Genomic DNA, 10,760 nt, shown 5'->3' on the forward strand with positions numbered 1-10,760 from the left:
TGATGAGTAATTGAGTAATATGAAGAAAGTGGAATCCTCATACATTATTGTTGGAATCATAAAATGGTGCAGTCACTTTGGATAACAGTTTGGCAGTTGTTTAAAATATTAAACATAGAGTTACTCTCATAGCTTGAATTGTGTCCCCAGAAAGATATGTTGAAGTTCTAACTCCTAGCACTTAACGAAAGTGACCTTAAATGGCAATAAGGTATTTCTTTGCAGATGACCTAGTTAGGACAGCATGAAGTCATACAGGAGGAGGATGGGTCCTAGTCCAATATGACTAGTATCCTCATAAAAAGAAGAGAAGAGACAAAAACAGACACACAGCAAAGATAAACATATGAAGACTGAGACAGAGATTGAAGTCATGCTGCCAAAAGCCAACGGATACCTGGGGCTACCAGAAACTGGAAAAGGCAAGGAAGGATCCTTCCCAGGAACACAACTCAGCTAATCACTTGATTTAAGACTTCTAGCCTCCAGAACTGTGAGAGAATAAGTTTCCCTTATTTTAAGGCATCCAGTTTGTGGCATTTTGTTACAGCAGCCCCAGGACACTAATACGGTTACCATGTAACCCAGCAATTCCATAACTAGGTGTATACCCAAGAGCATGGAAAATGTATGCTTACACAAAAACTCATACACAAATGTTCATAAAAGCAATTTTTATAATAACCAAAAAGTAGAAACAACTCAATATCTATCAACTGATACATGGATAAACAAAATATGATATATCCATATAATTGAGTATTATTTGTCAGCTAAAAGGAATGAAGTACTGATACATGTTACAACATGAATGAATCCTGAAAATATTATGCTAAGTGAAATAAGCCAGTCAGGAAAGATCGCATATTATAGGATTCCATTTATATGAAATGTCCCGAATAGGTGAAGTCATAAAGATGGAAAGTAGGTCAGTGGTTACCAGGGGATGAAGAGAGTGGGGAATGGGGAGTGACTCTTAACAGGGTTTCTTTTTAGAGTGATGACAATGTTATAAAATTAGATAGTGGTGATGGTGGTATAACCATGTGAATATACTAAAAAACATTGACTTGTACACTTTAAAGGAGTAATTAGCATACTAACAAACCAAAAAAGTCGATTCCAACTCATAGCAAACCTATAGGACAGAATAAAACTGCTCTATAGGGTTTCCAAGGAGCACCTGGTGGATTTGGACTCCCTGCCTTTTGGTTAGCTGCCGAACTCTTAACCACTACACCACCAGGATTTCCAGTATATTAACAATATCTCAATAAATATGTTAGAAAAAAATGCATGAGAACACAAAGTAGTAAATAAAAATCACTTATGAACTTGCCATCCAAAAATGATCACTCTTAACCTCCAAGGGGAAAAATAAAAGCAGGTTTTAGAGCTGTTGCCATCAAGTCGATTCCGACTAATAGCGATCCTATAGGACAGAGTGGAAATGCCCCATAGGGTTTCCAAGGAGCAGCTTATGGATTCAAACTGCAGCCCTTTGGTTGGCAGTTGACCTCTTAACCACTGTGCCACCAGAGCCACGAAAAGCTGCTCTCAAATCTTGTTCTTTTCATTTACTAGTGTAATCTTGGCTAAGTTACTTAACCTTTCTGACTTCTTTATTTTTGCTGGTTTTCTTTTTTTTTGTTTGTGTGTGTGTGTTATTTATTTTTTTTAAATCTGTAAATGAATTAGTCAGGATAGGATAAACTCCTGTTACCAACAAACTCTGAAATTTGGTGTGACAAATATAGCAGGTCTTTATTTCCGGGCTCATATAACAGTCCAGAAAGGTTGGGTTCTGGTTGGTGGCAGTTCTCTTCCATGCAGTAATTTGGGGACCCAGGTACTTTCCTGATTTTAGCTTTGCTATCTCCTAGGTCCCTGAGTGGTACAAGTGATATATGATTAGCTACTAACCTGAAGGTTGGTGATTTGAACCCAACCAGCAGCTCCATGGAAAAAAAGCCCTGGTGACCTGCTTCCTTAAAGATTACAGGGAAGAAAACCCTATAGAGTAGTTCTACTGCCTAACTCATGGAGTCTTCACGAGTTGGAATTGACTTGATGGCCATGGGTTTTTTATCTTCTAGGGCAGGAGCTGATAAGCTTTTTTTGTAAAGGGCCAGATAATAACTCTTTTAGGCTTTGCAGACCATAAGTTTCTGTAGCAACTACTCAACTTTGTTGTTGTAGCATATAAGCAACCATAAATAATATGAAAATGAAGGGGTGTGGCTGTTTTTCAATAAAACTATTTACAAAGCAGGCAGCAGGGCAGAATTTGGCCCATGGGCCTCACTTGGCCAACCCCAGCTCTAGGGTCTTGTAGTCCATTTATCTGCATACAGCTAGCAAAACAAAGAGAGCGTGGAGAAAGTATACTTCCTTTTTAAATTCTCAGCGCCAAAATTGTACATGGAGTCCCTGGGTGGTGCAAATGGTTAAGTGCTTGACTACTGGTCAAATGTTGGTGGTTCAAACATATCCAGACACGCTTTGGGAGACAGAGTTGGTGGTCTGCTTCCAAAAGGTCAGAGCCTTGAAACTTCTATGGAGCAGTTCTACTCTGCACACATGGAGTCACCATGAATTAGAATCAACTTGACGAGTCAGTTCCAATTCATACCGACCCTACAAGACAGAGTAGAACTGCCTTATAGGGTTTCCAAGGCTTTACAAAGCAGACTGCCATATCTTTCTCCCATGAGTGGCTGGTGGGTTTGAACCACCGACCTTTCCATTAGCAGTTGAGCACTTTAACCACAGCACCACCAGGACAACTAACTTTACATATAACTAAAGACAGAGTAAGAGGAAGGTCAAAATGTTAAATTAAAAGAAAAGACTCTCTACAATCTGATGACTAAGGCAACAAGTATTGAGGCTCAGAACAAAAGATCTCTTAGAGATACTCTCCCAGCACACCTAACAACATGTTCTGCATTTGTTCTGACTGTTTCTTTGTTGATTTTCTCCCTTGCCTTTCCATGAGTAGAAGAATGGCATACAGCGTGTGGCCTTTAGGAAGGAAGAGATTGGAGATGGGGTGGGTATAAAGGGGTGCTACTAGTTAGTGAAAATACTGTCCTGGCCCTTTGGTACTAGGAGTCAGGCAGAATTGCGGTAAACAACTTAAAGATAACTCTGTCTTGGACATTTGTGATGATATGGGGCAGAATAAAAAAAGGTCTTCTTCTCCCACAAGATCATCTATTCTCTTTTGAGAATCTGGGCACCAGATAGAAGCAGACAGGGTGAATGTCCTCATTTTACTTCTTATCAGAGCATATTTTCTCAGTGTCTCAATTTAATATTTGAAATATTGGATTCATCATCTCCCCACCACACTTCGTTTTAAGAAAAATAAAATAAATGAAACTAAGGTTCAAAGAGTGGAGGGAACTAATGCACAGGTTAAGAGGAAATCTAAAGAGAGTTAATTCTGTCTACTTTCAGGATACTTCCATAGGACAGATAAAATACAAAATGATTTTTGAAGCACCCCTTTAGCAACCTACTTTGGAACCAGCTTTTCCCCTAGCTCTTTGGTACCAGCTTTCCTCATAGTTACCTGTGCATTTCTGCTCGGCTCAGCCACTGTCAGGTTGTCTTCCTGAAACATTTTCATTCATGATGTTTAATATATAATAATAAGAGTGGCTGATATTTGTTGTAAGCTTGCTAAATGCCAGAGACTATTTTAAGTGTTCTACGTTAGTAACTCATGTAATCCTCACAGCAACACTATAGAATAGATTTTAGCTCCATATTACAAAAAAAAAAAAACAAAAAAAGCAAATAGAAAAACACATGGCACAGAGAAGTTAAGTAACATGTATAAATCACATAGCAGTAAATGGCAGAGCTGATTCTAACCCAGGCAGTCTGGCCTCAGAGCCTATTCTAGTAGCCTCCATGATATATAACCCAAGGTCATTGATGCATTTAGTGGTAAATATTTCCTACTTTGACATGATTTTTTTTTTTATGTTTGCTCCTTCTATAAAAATAGAATGTCATTTGTATTTTATTCTTCATTTCAATCCTTACACAATTCACATAAGTAAGGCGATTCATTACTCAGTTTCTTCAAGGTTCCAGGAGATTGACAGCTAGAATTATTGCATAGACAAACGTCAATTTCAAGTTAGGAAGTTTTTGTACTGGCCACAAATATCAATTAGTTTATTAATTTCCTAAAGTGAAGTGCATTAGAAAATTTCAAAAACAAAAATCTAAGTGAATAATAAGTGGGCTAATCCTAGTTGTATATTCTTTGGTAAATCCTGCAGGCTTCAGTTCCACCAGTTGTAGATAATGGGATAAGAGTAGCTCATCTTTAAGGAAGCTCCTAGAACTAAAATTTGATAAGTCTGTGAATTATTAGAAATTCATTTTTGAAAAAGTTGGAATGATTTTTTTTTATTCAGGACATTTAAAGCCAGACTGGACAAGATAAGACAGAGAACCCCGCATCAAGGGAAAAGAACCTCTATTGTACTGTTTCAAAACTGTCTCCTTTTCCAAGGATACTATGAAGCATTCTTTCATATCTCTGGAAAGTGAACCATTCCTCCAACAAACTTTGATTTTTATTTCAAAAAGCAAACTATTATTTGAAGAAAAATAAATAACCACTTTTTCACCAGGCCAAAGAAACTGCGATCATGCTAAGGGTTTATGATGACATAAACTTTTCCTAGACACTAAAGCAAGACATTGCTCCTAGCATTCTACCATCTGCTGCAGATATTTTAAAATTCTAAAGCACTAACAATGATGCAATTTGCTACATTTTGAGCTGCATTTTACAACTCTCTCTTTGCTGAATTACTATTGATGACATTAAAACCCTTTATAAATCAAGACAACATATTTGCTTGCTATTGCCACCAAAGAGTTGTCAGCGACTATCTTTCTCTGTTGGAATATACCTGCTACCTCCTTCATGGACAGCAATGTCTAAACCCTGTTAGAGGATGAGAAAGCAGAACATAACATTTTCTGCATTACTTATCACTTATAACAGAAAACAACCAGAGAGAAGACAATCACTGAATTGCAGAAATAATAAATTACGGAACCAAAAGACTAGGAGTCACTAGAATCAGTTATTTAACATAGGAGAATCAGGAACTGAAAACAATTTTTACAAATGCAGATGTACAACTTGGGGAATTACTCAGAGAAAATACATTCCCTGAGAAGAAAAACATCAGCAAGAGTGAAGATTTAAATGTTTGATATTCTCTTTCTCTTAAAAGTTAGCAAGTACTACAACTTCATAGATAGGTAGGTTTTAAAAAAACTCCAATTTCATGATTATTTTCAGCCAGTGATAGTGTGACATTGCGTTTTCTGCAAAAACACCTGGTTAAAGGGACAGAGAGAATTAAAAAAAAAAAAATCATCAACAAGTATATAGAAGAAGTTTCAGCTCCACTCAACACCTGAGGACTGTCGTCACCAGTTTCAAACTTGGCAAATTATTAGCAGCTGTTACTTTCTAAAAGTGACCACGATATTCAAACATTTGCCCTGGAAAAATGACACCTGTCAAAAAAAAATAACAGGATAAAATATATCTTCATTCATTTTATGGGTCATAGTTTACAAGAGATTTTCATATAACCAAAAACAATCATTTTTGGCATTCTAGTTAGTTTTCTAGCCCTTTCTTTTCCTTAATACTGAAGTCTTTTAAAAATATCTTCTTCTTGCTTTCAAATTTCTCATGTTAACTGGTATTATGCCTTTGTAACAGAAATAATTTTAACTGTTTGTCAAACCTGGTATGAAACGTATGTCTATAATAGCCCTGGATTAGTAGATAGGTGCTTATTTTTTGACAGCAAATATGTTTGAATTTTGTCACTAAAAAATAATTAAAAGATCCTTGTCTAATTTCCTTCTTTTTGTAAAGAAAACATATTGCTTCACAGGAAAGGTAAGATACTTAGAAAAATAATTTATTTTTTAAGTTTCAAAATTAAAAAAAAACAACAGATTATATCACATAACACCTTTAGTCCTCAATGTTCTACTGCATAAAGTGAGAGAAAGCTAGGTGACTTCACCAACAACAGCAAAGGCTGAGTCACCACTCTTGAAAGTGGCAAACTGTTTGTCATCTTATTGTTATTACTAAACACACTTAGTGAAAGTGAAAGCATGGCAAGGTTACAAGCAGGTGGCCAGGGAAGATGTGAACAAATCACTTGGAGAAAAAGCACAAACATATCTTGTCACAAGAGCAAGGTATGTGAAAAAGAAGAAACATCCATCATATGATCCCAAATGCATCTTTCTACTTGCTCAGATAAGCATTCTCTCCTCAAAGACGCTCTCTACCATATAATAACAGTAGAAATAACAATAGCAATAATATCACCCACTGTGCGTCTACTATAGGCTAGTCTCCAAGATAAACACCTTACATATATTATTTTGAAACAAAAAAACAATCCTACAAAACGGATATTATTACTTTTGCTTATGAATAAGGAAATTAAGGCTTAGGCAGCCAAATGGCTGTCTAAGATCAGAATGTTAGTAAGTGGCTTAGCTGTATCTGACCTCAAGGCTGTTCAGTATCAAAGCTCACACTCAACATACTTTGCTGCTACATATTTGGTGTGCATGGCAAGTTGTTTCTGATCAGATTGGACAAAAAAGGGAAGATACAAGGATTTAAACTCGGATCTTTAAAATTCAGTTATTTATTCTTCTACCCAGAAAAGAAAGAGAGGCAGGGAACAAATACAAAAGGCATATGAAATGCAAACGTAATACAAAAGTGGACTTGCTGAATTAGAAAATTTGATGTCCAATTACATCCTGTAGCACTATATTAAATGTATCATCTAAGAATGGGATAATCTTAATGAATCAAATGAACCATCTCCATTGGCCTTTTACTATGTCACTTTAGAAATGCTGCTTCAGGCAGGGAGTGAACTTAATCTAGGTTTTGGACCAGTAGCTTTGTTGGAATCAAAACACACAGTCTTGAAGGTAAGAATAAAATTTAGTTGGAAGGAGTTAAATAAGGCAGGGTCTTCTATCCTATCTTGTTAGTTGCCCTAAAGTCATTTCTGACTCATGGCAACCCCATGTGGCCCCATATGTGGCATAAAAGGTTAAATGCTCTACTACTAGCTGAAAGATGGGTGATGTGAACCCACCCAGTGGCACCTCGGAAGACAGGCCTAGCGTTCTGCTTCCAAAACGTCACAGCCTGGAAAATCCTGTGAAGCAGTTCTACTCTGCACATATGGGGTTGCCACGAGTCCATCTTCTCTAGAATCTGTAATTCTAATTTATTGGTTCAGACCATCCCCCTAACCAACAGGAGAAGCCAGTCTCTGGCACCTGCAACTCATCCTCCTGAGTCCTGATGCACAGAAGGAAATGCTTCTAGCTTTTTTATAACTTGTCATATGTGATGCATTAGAAATAATACCCCTGCAATCATTCCTAATTTAAAATATAGTCCTGTACATTTACATCAATATACATTTAGAATTTTAAATGCTTCTAAAAGTTTTATTGAGCTATGATTTCCAGCTTATAATCAAAGAAGGCCAAATTTGGACTTCAAGAAGTATTCCAATTACTTGGAAAATTCATGAACTCCCTAGAGACATTACCATAGAATGACAATCCAAGTGAGAACTCTACAACTTAATAGAGTAAAGCATCCATGATTATAAACAGAAAACCTCCCTTCAAGCAGTGCATACTGAAATCAAGGCAGCAGCTTTCTCTGAAAATGAGTGCTTAATAACCAAGAAAGGGACATTTACATTAGTCAGCCCTTTACCTTTTGTTCTGTTTCATTTTAACCTTATTTTTCTTTGTAACTACACCATAAACAGTTCATCAAGAACATTTGTTAATATGCTGCAGATGGTGAGGGGATTCTACAGTGTTTCATTCTTCACTGAACTCCCACTAATATAGGTCCCTGCATTACATTTAAGAAGAGGTATTTGTTTTCTAAACACTTTGCTTTATTGTTCACAAAAGAGGAAGTATGATTCCTCATTTAGAACAAAGCACCAGGAACCCAACACCTGGGTTCTTTCTTTGACTTCCCTTGAAATTTTATGTGACTCCAAAATAGTCATTTACCATCTTGATGTTTAAGAATGTTAAAAAGAATGTACAAGTATCTCCCTCAGAAAATTGTATAAAGCTTAATGAGTTAATATTTACAAAATAATTTAAACTTCTTAATGTTTCATAGAGTGTATAAATATTAAAATAGTATATTATTCTGAAATTCACTTTTTAATCTTTTCTTTTTACTTAAATCTTTCTTCCCCCAAATATTAGTAAAAACCTTCAGAGGAAGCTGAGTAACAGATTTCAGCATTATCAGTAAGGCAGTTTTCTTATTGCCTTGCCAATATCTTTGTAGGTCTCCTTGTTAATCATTTTACTTTATTATTTATTCTATATATATTTCCATGAAGAGTTCTTAACTTGATGAAAATCTGATTTCTTGATCCACAATCAAATCTTACTATGGCCAGCTGCAATGTCTTCATAACTGTGAAAATATTACATCTCTTTGCAAGCTGGCTCTAATACAAGGAAGGTTACTAAACTAACTCAATTAAATTGAGCATATCTGCAAGTTTAGATGAATTTGCTGTTGTCTGTGAGGGCTGAGATCCAAAGTGATGGATTGCTGGCTACCCCAGTGAATTCTAAAGGGGGAAAATATCCTATCCTGGATTAGCTTGAATTGGTTTACATAAAGGTTTTATGATGCAAATTGGAGATATTAGACTTAGTAACAACTTACACTATCTGTTATATTCTCCTGTCTCATAGTCACAGGAAGCTTTCTTGAGTATGACGCTCCACCTCATTAATAAGCTCTGTGTTGTACATCTTTGTCTGATATGAAGCTGCCATACCTTGTCACCAATTATAGACTCTGAAAAGACCCATCTCATTATAGTACTTAAATTGCTTATTCCTGAAGGTGATGCTTGGTGTGTCTCTTCTGCCTCTTGCCAATAGGAAAATCGCCCTTGAAGTGAATAGATGTCAGTCAAAAGCTACAAAAGAAAAGCAAAAAAGAATTAATAAAAAACCTGGCTAGAATATTTATCAGCTTATTGCACAGAAAAGAATATAGATCAGACAAATAAAATGCAAGGCTGAAAGAGACAATTCTGAATATTTTAATTGCAGAAAGCATATCTGTCCATGAATTTGAGACCAAGCAAATATTTTGAATGTGAAACACACTTGTGGACCAAAGTAGATTGTTTACCATTCTGTCTTTGTAACACCAAGGAAGGATGCAATGTTTAAAAACACTTTTTCTCCGTTTCTCATTGCATCTCTAGAGGGTAGGAAATGGAGCACAATGTAAGGGAGTTCTTACCTTAGGATGGTATAACTCCTCATTGCCAGCCTGTTCTATAAAGCTTGTTTTTCAATAACCTGTGATTGATCAGTAAGTTTATATATCAATTTATGAATTACCAGGTTGACTGAGCCAAGAAAGGACATAGCAGAAGGCTCGTCGGCCAATGGAAGCTAGTATATTAGACTTGAAAGTATACAAAATACATTTGAAATGCATTTAAAAAATATTCATTCACAGGTGCTAAAAATTTCTATTTATTCTATTCCATTTTAAAAGAAAATAAAATATTTCTTCACAAACATCTCTAACTAACAATAAACTCCATTATAAGCAACTATAGGAAAAAAATGTTTATACTTTCTTTTTTGTTTCTTTACTTCTGGATATACAAATTTATTCACAGGTTAAACCAGTGGAGACTATTTTAAGGTGACTACTCTCCAAAGTCACTCTAATTTGGCCCCACACCTCCACCGCTATAAAACTGAATCAGCCAGGGCCAGGTGAACCCTAACCTGTTGCCATTTAGTTGATTACAACGCATAGTGACCCTATAAGACAGAGTAGAACTGCCCCCATGGAGTTTCCAAGGCTGTAATCTTTATGGAAGCAGATTGCCACATCTTTCTCCCATGGAGCAGCTGGTGGCTTTGAACCACTGACCTTTAGGTTAGCAGCCGAGCATTTTAACCACTACACTACCAGGGTCAGATGAAAGTTCACAGAAATCCTCAGATACGAGCCATACAGCTCCTAGTACAGCCCCTCGAACCTAAGTCTATCCTAGTCATTTATGTTTCAAAAGTATTGGCAGATGTTGTGATGTCATCCAAGATGTTATGCCTCATTTGGAGAAAAAATATTAAATAATAACACCATCAGACTTGACTTGTTCCTGACAATAAGGTCAACAAACTAAGCCCATTCTTTTAAGAAGCCCACCTTGTCTAGTTAGTTATAGCTTCGAATGGAATGAGAACACCCGTTTCATACATTATCCACTTGTACGTATACAAACTTTCAGAAGAAATAATCTTAGAAACAAAAAATAAACAGAAAAAAGAAGAAAGCATTTGCGTGAAAAATATGCTTGGTAAAAGAAAGGTTCTTCTACAAGATACAACACATATCTCTAGTTCTAGATTTGGTATTACTGCCACGATTTCTTCACGGCACTTTGCAGAATCTTATAATGCACTCTCTCAATCTGTAGATGGAGAAAAATCTTCACTGCTTACTCCTGGCCAAAAGAGTAATGGGATTTTGGCATCCTCACAGATGCAAAAGAGCCTTTTTACATTCAGTGGTGTTTAAGAGCATTTTGGCGTCCTTTCAGCAGAGCTGAGAACGAAAAACATTATTATTA

This window comes from Trichechus manatus, unplaced genomic scaffold (assembly GCF_000243295.1).
Source record: "Trichechus manatus latirostris isolate Lorelei unplaced genomic scaffold, TriManLat1.0 scaffold00032, whole genome shotgun sequence".
In the NCBI taxonomy this organism is placed as follows: Eukaryota; Metazoa; Chordata; class Mammalia; order Sirenia; family Trichechidae; genus Trichechus; species Trichechus manatus.